Genomic DNA, 12,710 nt, shown 5'->3' on the forward strand with positions numbered 1-12,710 from the left:
TTGCAACAACTTTCTTTGTACCTTTTATTTCACATTCAATCCGATCAAAATGGTTCCAAACTTCTGACTTCAAGATCTTCTGTCTTTTGACTGATTGCTCTTTTTCTTGAATATCTTGTGCACTTTTAACAGTAAAATTATCTTCTTGCGAAATTATCACACAATCCAGATCAGCGCTTTTAGAAATATTTTTACCACACGTCGTTGACTTCATACCAACCAAACTTGATGATGCACCCGGAGTTGAACTTGAAGCATTACCTGCAATTTTATACAAACATATAGAATTAACGAAGTGTAAGTAACACAAAATGACAAAGAAAAGTTAATTAAGATTTCAAAAGAGGAAACAAAAATTTACCTTGTTCCATTGACACTTAGTAGAAGCCCTAAACCTTGATGAATTAAAAAGCAAAAGTGTTGATTTGTAAATTAATTAAAGCATTGTATTAATCTAAGACTCTTGAAATAATTACATACCATATCAATCTTTACTTATCTATCGAATAAAGGAATTGGAATCGGAATCGGGGTTAGATCACATATAGTTTTATTGAAAGAATAATAACCTAAATGACGAAGCAACTTAATTATTATAGTAAATAAAACTAAATCATGCCGGATCATTACGAAATCAACTTGTAAAGAATTATATTGAACACTATAAAAATTGAGCAAAGTCAGCTTTAGTGTACATAAAAAGTCTATGTTCTTTGAATATTAATCTACATTTCCACATAAATTAACATATTGATATTGTTAAAAGAAATTGATTACCTGTAGTATTCACAGGGGAGATGGGAGAGGAAGGGCAGTGCTCCTTTACAGAACTGGGATTTAGATTATGAATTACAGGGATGAATGAGGAATTTTAGTTATTTGTTTTGAAGTCTGAAGGTCCGGAAGAGAGGCGGCGTGAGAGAGTTGAAAAGATAAGGGTTTGCACTTTAGTTTACACTTACAGGATATAGATTATTGAGACGTGGTATAAACTATAAAATATAAATGAGATACCCTTACTTTTGGTAGTATAAAGACGTGTATAAAAAATATTATATTTTAATATTTTTAAAAAATAACATATCATTAAAATTTTAAGAATATATAATAAAATTTATTTATTTATTTATTTTCGGATCCAGATATTTTCGGACACGGATGTGCCTATATCTGTATCCGTATCCGAAATATTCGGATTCAGATACGGATAATATTCGTTTTATTTCGGATATGGATAATATCCGCTTTTTCTCGGATACGGATGCGAATTATTCGAACGGATATCGGATTTTCTGATTTTTTTTGAAAGCCCTAAGTTTAACAATCAACAAGATTTTGACTACACAAGGGAGATTGCTCCTTATAAATTCGACTTTTAACACTTACCCAATAATAATAATCATGCATATCATCTTACCTTAACTATGGTTAACAAAAAAACATGATAACAACTCTCAATATGCACAACAAATTCAAAATTCGAGGATTTAAACAAAACATGCATGCTTTGGAATGAACTTGTAAAATATCATAGTTTTTCATCAAAAGCTCATTATAAAACTAATATGCAATGAGTTTTTATCAAGTTTCTTTAGCAAAAACATATGTTACTAGCACATAAGTAATGTATCTCATGGAGAAGCCTTAGATTCACAAGAATCAAGGGTTTTCTCTTTAAGTTTAAACAAAAACATCACATGCAACCATGAATCATCAACTTTTAAATATAAGAATATTTGGGAAGTGTATAAAATAGGTATAGGTAGTGGTATTACACTAAAAAAAGGTGGGAGATTGAATGAAAAATGGAGGAAAATGAGGGATGGGGGCTTCGGCCGAGAGAAGAGTGGGGGAGGAGGGAGAAGAGAGAAAAATGAGTGGAGTGAAGTGTGGTGTGTTGGAGTGTGATTTGGGTTTGATCATTATATTCTATCTTTACCCACATTCAAATTGTGAGTGGGTTATGCATTTACCAAATACTCCCTCTCTTTTTGAAAGCAAAGTTTGCATGCAATGTTATCTTGGTAATTTGGCTAGTTTAGAAATAGTTAGTGGGGTTGGAAATTCCCATTGTGCCATTGGCTTTGAATTGGGGGTAGAATGCATGCATGGGTAGTGAGGTAATTTGCTAATTAATAATCAAATTAATTATAAAAGAATAAATTTTATAAATAAAAATAGAAATCAATAAATTACAATAGTGGTATCATAAAATAGCTTAGAATTTTAGGAATTTTATAAGATCACCTTTGAAATTTTATTGATAAAAATATTTTAAAATGATTTTTCTTAAAATAAGAAATACACTCTAATAATCACGTAAAAGAGCAGATAATACATTCCTTGCTTGTTTCTTTTTTAAATAATTAACACAACTATTATGCACCAATACCATCACACAAGCACATATCCATATAATTTTTATAAATGACTTCATTACAATTATATAATATTCAATTGCAGATTAAATGGAATACCGGTCGTAACATCCTCTCCCCCTTAAAAGATTCTGTCCTCATAATCCAAGAGAACGGGTGAAGATACCGGGATCGCATTTCGGACTCTAGCTCGCATGTTGACTCTTCAACTTTGGGATTCCTCCATAGCACTCTTACCAACCTTACTGACTTATTTCTAAGAATCTTCTCTTTCCAGTCGAGTATTTTAATAGGTTGCTCCACATATGACAAATCTTCCTGAATTTCTATCGACTCATACTCCATCACATGATTGACATCCGGATTATACTTTTTAAGCAAAGACACATGAAATACATTATGAACATGCTGATACTGAGGCGGCAGAGCTAATTCGTAAGCCACCTTCCCGACCTGATTCAAAATTTCAAAAGGACCTATATATCGAGGTGCTAATTTCCCTTTCTTCCCAAACCTAGTCAACCCTTTCCATGGTGACAATCTTAACAATACAGCTTCTCCTACTTGGAAACTCACATCCTTCCGAGAAGGGTTTGCGTACTTCCGTTGCCTATCTTGAGCAGCAAGCAATCTTTTCTGGATCAGTTTGACCATCTCTTTTATTTGTTGGACTAATTCGGGACCTAGAATCTTTCCTTCTCCGACTTTTTCCCAACATGTTGGTGATCTGTATTTTCTTCCATATAAGGTTTCGTACGGCGGTATGCCAATACTGGAGTGATGACTATTATTGTAGGAGAATTCCACCAGTGGTAAATGATCATCCCAACTTTCCGTAAAATCGATAGCGCAACTTCGTAACATGTCTTCAATTGTTTGTATGGTTCGCTCGCTTTGACCATCCATTTGCGGATGATATGTCGTGCTCATGTTCAACTTGGTGCCAAAAATTTCTCGGAATTGTCTCCAAAATCTTTAGTTAAATCGCAGACTCGATCTGAAACTATCGATACAGGTACGCCGTGACGTAACACGATTTCGCGCATATACATATGAACCAACCTATCTAATGAAGTCCTCTCGTTGATTGGTAGAAAATGCGCCGATTTTGTAAGGCGATCGATTATAACCCATATAACATCGTGTCCGAATTTTGTTCAAGGTAAACCTATTATAAAATCCATGGCAATATTTTCCCACTTCTATTCTGGAATCTTTAATGGTTGGATTAAACCGCTTGGTCTTTGGTATTCCGCTTTTACCCGTTGACATGTATAGCATTTTACGACCCATTCTGCAATTTCTCTTTTCATGTTCGGCCACCAAAACTTCTTTCTCAAATCTTCGTACATTTTAGTGCTTCCCGGATGGATCAAAAATCTTAAGTTATGGGCTTCTTGCAGTATCTCATTTTTCAGTTCAATTACTTGAGGAATCCAAATTCTTGATGAAAACCTTAATATACCTTGTTCATCTCTTTGCGTACATATTTTTACTCTTGTCAGTTGGTTGTTCTCTTGACTTATCACTTCTTCTTGTCATTTCCTTATCTTCTCTATCAGTTGTGGCTGAAAGATCATAACATGACAAATCTCTTCTAACCTTCCGTGAGCACAAAGTTCTAAGTCGAATCTTTCAATCTCTCCGAACAACTCCTTTGACAACATGATCATATTCATTCTTTCCTTTCTACTGAAAGCGTCGGCTACTATATTCGCCTTCCCTGGATGGTAATGTATCGAACAATCATAATCCTTGATTAGCTCCAACCATCTCCGTTGTCTCATGTTGAGTTCTTTCTGGCTAAATATATACTTCAAACTCTTATGATTTGTGTAGATTTTACACTTCTCTCCGTATAAGTAATGCCTCTATATCTTGAGTGCGAACACTATGACGGCTAGTTCCAAATCATGAGTCGGATATTTTAGTTCATGAGGTTTAAGCTGTATGGATGGATATGCAATCACCTTATTATGTTGCATTAGCACACAACCTAATCCTTTATGCGAAACATCGCTGTATATCACAAATTCTCCTTTGTCATCTGGTAGCACCAACACTATAGCGGTAACCAATTTCTGCTTTAACTCTTGGAAACTTCCTTCACATTCCTCATTCCATTCAAACTTGTGATTCTTTCTTGTCAGCTTGGTCAGTGGCGTGGCAATCTTTGAGAAATCCTTCACAAATCTCCTGTAGTATCCATCCAAACCTAGAAAACTTCTTACTTCCGTAGGAGTCTTTGGACTTTCCCAACTCATAACTGCTTCAATCTTTGTAGGGTCCACTTTAATTCCTTCACTTCCGATTATATGTCCCAAAAAATTGAATTTCTCGCAACCAAAACTCGCACTTTGAAAATTTAGCGTACAGCTTATCGTGTTTAAGAATTTCCAACACTATCCATAAGTGTTGCTCATGCTCCTCTTCCGACTTTGAATATATCAGAATGTCAATGATGAATACCACGACGAACTTGTCCAAATATTTCTTGAAAACTATATTCATTAGATCCATTAAAGCTGCAGGGGCGTTCGTTAACCCAAATGGCATTACTAAGAACTCGTAATGTCCGTATCTTATCCTAAATGTCGTCTTCGGGAAATCTTCCTGTTTAATTTTCAACTGATGATATCCCGACCTTAAATCAATTTTGGAGAAATCCTTAGCTCCTTTTAATTGGTCGAATAGATCATCTATCCTTGGTAACGGATATCTATTCTTAATCGTCAACTTGTTTAGCTCCCGATAATCTATAAAGAGTCTCATGCTTCTGTCCTTCTTCTTTACAAACAGGACCGGCGCTCCCCATGGCGACGTACTTGGCGTTATGACTCCTTTATCAAAAAGTTCTTGTAACTGACTTGCTAACTCCTTCATCTATACTGGTGCCATTCTGTATGGTTCGGCTCCTGGAACAAGGTTGAACTCAAACTAAATCTGTCGGTCTGGCGGTAGTCCTGGTAATTCTTTTGGAAACACATATGGAAACTCTTTCACCACCGGAATCTCCTCTATACTAGGAACTTCCTTTTCCATATTCACTACATACGTTAAGAATGTTTCACAACCCTTCCTCAGTAACTTATTAGCCTGGACAACTAAGAGAAATATTTGTTCTTGTTTTTGACCTTTAAACATCACCTTCTTCCCGTTCCTTGCTCTTAAATAAACTCTCTTAGATCTACAATCTATCTGAGCATTATTCTTCCCTAACCAATCCATCCCTAAGATTATGTCAAACTCTTCTAGCTTGAAGAGTATCAAGTCAATTGGGAACTTGTGCCCGGAGATATCAATCTCACACTCTGGGCATAATTGACTCATAGGTACCTTTTCTTGGTTAGCAATTACTATGTTCATTACTTCACTCATACTCTTCTTACCACAATTTAATCTACCAGCAAAAGTTTCTGATAAAAAAGATCTTGTAGCTCCTGAATCAATTAATACTTTAGCTTCAACATTGTTCACAGAAAGCTTACCTGCTATCACCTCTGAATTCTGAACAGCGTCCTTCATTTTCAAATTAGAAGTTCTTGCTGATGCTTGTGGAACTTGTTCTGATGGTGGATGTAATGCTAATACCTCAGGTGGTACAGTCGAACTGGTCGTTCCTACACTCATCATACTTCTGATTGGTCCTGCCGATTTACACTCCCTAGCCATGTGTCGTGGCTTCCCACACTTGAAACACGTCACTCCCGTCTTCTGAGCTTTACACTCATTTGCCAAGTGCCCCTTCTGATTGCATCGATAACATGTCATGTTAATCTTGTTGCAAATTCCCACATGCTTCTTTCCACAATGCTTGCATTCAACTCTTGACGGCCTGTTCTCACTTGCTTGTCCTTGATTTTGCTGATAGTTCCCTCTATTATCTTATCTCTTATTCACTTCTCCTTTCTTCTATGCATTCCATCCTTTCTAGAATCCAATTATCTTCATATTCTTATCTGACTGACTCCCCGATTCTGACTTTTCCCCCTGATGAAACACTTTCCTCTTCTTGTTATCTCTTTCCTTCCTAGATTGGACTCCGTTACTTTCAATCAAGGCCGCTTTCTGAACTACTCCTGCATATGCATCAATCTCAAACATTGATACTCTATCTCAGATCCAATATTCAAGCCCATGTTGGAACCTTTAACCTTCTCTTCTTCGGTACCCACATACTTGGTTACAAACCTCGATAATTATGGTTGTTACACGCTTATGCAATGAGTATTACCTTCACCCAACTCTAAAATATATATTTACGTTCAAAATGTTTTAATCGATTATTATTTTATTCTTTTAAAAAAAATTGGTTAAAATTTAAAAAATTGTTTAATTTCATTTTTTTATATTTAAGTTTGTGTCACTCTAATTTAACAATTTTAATATTTTAGTGTTCAAAAATTCATGTTTGGGATTAAGAAATTTAAAAAATATTTTAATAATTTTTAATATTTTAGGGTTCAAACATGCATGTTTGGGATTTAAAAATTTAAAAAATAAAATAAAAATAACAGAACAATTTAGGATTTAAAGTTTAGGGCCTTTAGGCCCTAAACTCTAGAGCCTGAACCCTAACTTAATCTCATGAGTTGATAATTTTTATAAATTGAAAAATATGAAAATAAGAGAACTGGATTGTTCGGTCTATCACACTGGATCTGATCTGTATATCGATTAATAAGCTTTGATACCAATTGTTAGGTCCTGAAGTATCGTAGAAGGGGGTGGTTGAATACTTTTCTCACTAAATTAAAAAAATATTTCGAATCTTTTGCGAATATATAATTTAGTGTTTGGTTAGTGGTTCAGTAATCTTGAGGTGAATAGTGTTTAGGACAATAAAATAACGAACACAAGATATTCATGGAAGTATATAAGCATGTATAAATTCTCGGGGGGTGTTGCTACACTGCAGTAAATAAATTAACCAGTTACAATCCAAGAACAACAATGTTCTTGCTTCTATAAAGATAAACAAATTAAATCCTATACAATGATCTAGCTCTTTGTTTGTCTAAATATCTAATTACCGGATAACGATTGTAATGCCCCTTATCAATATACAAGAGTTCAATCGAGCAATATAATGTTTCTCTGGTGAGAAGTTTAACGGATATTCAATGTGCTGAGCTTCTCTGTATCTCTTTGTTTCTTGTTTTTATCAGCTCTCGTTGGATAAGAAGATAAACATAACAACTAACAGTTTTTTTATGCTGCTCCTATTGTGCAGACTTTGTATCGATTAGAAATATGTGGATTGTTTCCACATAAATCAATTGATGGAATCAATAAAGTGTGGGTGAGAGTTGACTTATGTCCCTATGAGCTCATTTTCTTTTACTTGCACATACATGAAGCCTAGAAAACATTTTTTTTCTTAGCAAGTATGTTGGTGGTGACTACTAATACTCCCTAGCATCCTAAATTGCAATTGGATCCCCTTTGTAGAGCTAGGTGGCGACTAGAGAGGAGCTCATAGGCCTTACTTGCATCCATAGACTGCTAGATAGGCTTAGTTGCTAGTTCCTTCTCCTTTGTCTCTAAGTTGCGACCATAGTACTCCTTGTAGCTCTTGTTTGCGATCAAGCTTCCTTAGAAAAGCAAACTTGCGACTGGATCTCCTTGGAGGGAAGTTTGCCTTAGCCAATTTCATGAGTTGCGACCTCTAGAATACTATTAAGGTGTAGTTGCGACCCTGGTCCTCCTTGGAAGCCTTAGTTGCGTCTCAGGGACCCTTGGAGTAACCAATTGTACCTTAGAATAATTCCTGACTCCTAAGTGGTGACTAGGGTAACAAACAAGCTCACTTGAACCCATTTTCTGCTCTAGGTTCTTCCCGGTTGCTCCTACTACTCCTTGTAGCTCTGGTTTGCGATCAAGCTTCTTTAAGAAAGCTAACTTGCGACTGGATCTCCTTCGAGGGAACTTTGACTTAGCCAATTTCATGAGTTGTGACCTCTAGAACACTAGTAAGGTTTAGTTGAGACCTTGGTCCTCCTTGGAAGCCTTAGTTCTGACTCAGGGACCCTTGGAGAAACCAATTATACCATAGAATAATTCCCGACTCCTAAGTGGTGACTAGGGTAATAAACAAGCTCACTTGAACTCAGTTTCTGCTCTAGTTTCTTCCCGGTTGCTCTACTAGCTCAAGACCAATTCCTTTACTTAGATATTAAGCTGTACTTCAATGTTCTTGCTTCTACTAAGCAAAAGAATGATCTCAGTGACTCCTACTACAAGTTAGTGATCATTTTTACTTAGTTTCTATAGAATGCTTTAACCCTTAAACTGTCCCGTCTTCAAGTCTTCTCTCCGAGTTTTCATATAAACCATATAACCTTCATCTTCAGATACGAATCCTCACTTAACAATTTTTCAAATAATAATATTCAGATTCCTTTCACGAACTGGTTGACGCCTAGTGCAACTGGTCTGTTTCACAGAGGACTAACTTCGATTCAGGTCTTCGTATTATATCCTTGACTACATTTTTAATCTACTACTAGAAATATTACATACAACACGGGTGCTTAGACATCGGCACGTAATGCACCCGGTGTTAAAAGAGTTTTTAACATCGGTTTCTCTTAAAGCGGTGTTAACCAAAATTATTTACATCAGTTTTGTATACCAGCTGTTGTCTATATTAAATTTTAAAAAATACCAATTAAACATTTTTAACTTTGAGATCGGTTATTTATACTGGACGTTTTTTATGATCACTTTAAAAAACAATGAAAAATGACAAGTCATTTTCCCCCTTCAGTACACACAAATTTCCCCCATTTCATTTCAATAAAAAATTTATTTCCCCCTTTTAACACATATCTTATTCCCCATTTCCGATAATATATTCCTCTTCCTCCTTTCTACACCTCGACTCTCTCTCACTTTTCTACCTCACTCGAACTTTTTCCGTCATCTCTCACGTCGCTCTGTATCTCGACCTTACTTTCTCACTCATCTCTCTTTCTTAAATTACAATCTACCGATTATAGTTATTTAAACCCGATTTTTAATTACATGAATCCTTAATTGTTCGATTCTTTTTAATTATATGAAGGTCAAACCCTAAATCTGTCTTTTCTTAAATTATTTGAGTTTTGTGTAATTTTAGTGTTCAATTAGTTGATTTATGTGTACATGTTACTATATATTTTGTTATATATCTCTCTCTCTCACCCCTATCTCTGGTCTCTCACCCCCTCTCTGTATCCATCTCTCTCTTTCTCTATGTTTATCTCGGTCTCTCACTCTGCCTCTCTGTTCTACTTTTCAGCTTAGCCTATTCACCTTATGAATGGCCTATTGCTTCCACATGGAACTAGTATATATAACTGGTATATACAACTGGGTTTGAAGAGAACCGGCTTTGCACGTGTTTTCTAGTTGGTAAGTAACATGTTTTTCCTTGGAATTGAATAGTTTGTAATATTGTTTCGATTTACTGGTGTTGTTGGTTTTGTGACCTGAACGTCAATTAGTTAAATAATTATTTATTATTTATAGTTATAAGCCTCTAAGGCCCAGGGAACCATAATGCCTACTTCAGTATGCAAAGCACGACCGTCTTTCGTCCTAGATTGAAATTCTCTAGAAGCAATTCACGAGGATATAGAGAATAATAATAGTACAATTTCTCCTTAGATCCAAAGACTTTGTGTTATGCTCGCAGTATTTGTGTCGATTCTGATATTGTGTATTTTTGTGAGTACTGACTAAGAACAAGGATAATGCAGAGTATGCCCTGGAGATGTCCCCAACTGAGCTATATGTGCTCTCTTGAGGTTAGAAGTTGTTATTTTTTTTCATTTAAAAACACCGCCTCTTAAATTTTGTGTAAATAACAACCATTTCTCTCAATATTCATCGTTTCATGCCATGTCTTAATAAGCTATGTATGAATGCTAAGTTTGTTTTTATCTCTAGGGTGAGATGCCACCTATAAAACAAAGTCCCCTTACTTAGAAATTGCCTAGTCATTGTTCACTATTCATTGATGAGATCAGGTTGCATTATTTCTTGTACTCTAATGATGTTATCTCATGGTGAACTTCTAAAAATACACATCAACACATGGCAGAAAAAGACAAAAATGTAATTTTGTGGTGTTTGTAAGATCATATAGCTGTAGCTTCTGGTGGGTTGATTATTAAAACTGTTGAAAACCGTTCTATCACACCTCGTGGGATTTTTAAATATCACGAGGATATAGTCGAAGATGTTCAATTTTGCTTATTTAGGTATCTTGCTTATGCTTGATTATCATTCGAAGCATATAGTAAACTCATCTTCGAATAAATGTTAGATAAAAATTAATGAATGTCTTTTGGGAAAGGGCTTCTAAACCTATAACATGATTTCTGGGCCTTGGTAGCATTTAAAATTTTTCCAACCATTTTATAGGAACAAAATGTATTAGTGTTTCCCTTTAGATTCTATCTGCACATTAATTAGTTTGTTGCAAGCATATTTCATAATTTAAGTAACTTGCGTTTTTCACATTATCTCATCAATGATGAAGTGCACATGAATTTTGCAGCATAGAAGATGATTATTTCCTGAAATTATGGGATGCATAAACTGTTGGATTTTTAAACGCAGCGGGGGCATGGCAAAACACTTTTACACATATAAAATCCAAATAAAAGCATATAAATCGTGAATAAAAATTCGAGGGATCGAATCTAACCTTTTAAAATAATTCGGAGACAACGATCAAAGATCCTTAGCAGTTGCTCCTCAAGTGTGAAGCACTCCACCGGTATCCACCAAGAAAACGATGTTAAGGAGGAGGAAGGATGTGGAGAGAATTGGGTTTTCCAAACTTTTTGGGTTTTCGGGTTTCGAGGTTAGAATAAAATTAGGGTCTATAATAGTGTATTTATAGGCAAAATTTTCAGCTGAAATTTTTCCATAAATATTATTATTATTATCCCATTTATTATTCTCATTAATAATTAAAACACCTTTTAATTATTAATCCTTTTTCTAAACACTTTAGAAATAATTCTCTCTCTTGATTTAATTTCCAAAAATTAAATCCTTAATTAATAATATTAAGAACTTTTCTTAATTAATTTATAATCAATTAAATCTCATTTAATCAATTATTAAATTTGCCAATTAATTATTTATTTCACAAATAAATAATTATTCGCCATTATTAACTAATTCCTCCACCAATAAATCATTCTCTTTTAATGGTGTGACCCTGTAGGTTCAATATTAAGCCGGTAGTAGAAATAAATAATAGTAAAACTATTTTATCATTATTTATATAAATTCTCTAATTTATTAAATATGATTAATTAATTAATCACATTTATTCTACATCGTGAGTGATGCTTCTCAACATATCACGACTATCCGGATAATATGAATTCACTGCTTAGAATACCAAGAACCTGTCAGTGAATAGTTACCGTACAATAAACTCCTTCTACCCTACAATGTCCCGATTAAATACAAGGCATGGATCTCGTGTCAAGCCTATCTAATTCAATCACTTGCTTACCATTTACTATGCGTAGTTCTATGCAAATTAGAAACTCCTTTCTAATTTCATTCACTCTGGCCAGAGATTCCTGAACTAGCATAAGTGGATCAGCCTTGAATATTCGTTTCCTTCACTGGAAGGGGTGGATCCTTTATTGATCATACACTATCTTCGTGTACAAATTCCTATACCCAGAAGAGCCCTAATAATTGTCCCTGGAGACTAAGAACTAAACCAAAGCATAATTCAGTGTACACAAGATGACTATGATGACCTCAAGTCTAAGGATACTTGTACAACTATCACTAAGCGAACAACGGCTGACACGTGAGTGAACTCCATCAGTTGTTCAGCTTGGCGAGTCATGTTCAGTGAACTTATTCTATAATAAGCACCTACATACTAGCTATAGTGTCACCACACAAATGTCTATGAGAACAGACATCCTTCATAATGAAGCAAGCATAGTATGTACCGATCTTTGCGGATTATTAATTACCAGTTAGTAATCCTATGACCAGGAACTATTTAAGTTTAGAGTTATCATCTTTTTAGGTCTCACTATTATGATCTCATCATAATCCATAAAAAGCTTTACTCTAAACTATGGTATATCTTATTTAAACACTTAAATAGATAAAGCCCGTAATAAAAACAAAACAAGTCTTTATTAATATCAATGAAATCAAAACATATTACATAAAAGTTATTCCTAAATCCTAATACATGATTGGACTTAGGACATATTCCTTTCAATCTCCCACTTGTACTAAAGCCAATCACTCTGGTATCTAATACCCATCTTATTTTTATGACAATCAAAGTGACTT

The sequence above is a fragment of the Apium graveolens genome, chromosome 1 (genome assembly GCF_009905375.1).
Source record: "Apium graveolens cultivar Ventura chromosome 1, ASM990537v1, whole genome shotgun sequence".
Lineage (NCBI taxonomy): Eukaryota > Viridiplantae > Streptophyta > Magnoliopsida > Apiales > Apiaceae > Apium > Apium graveolens.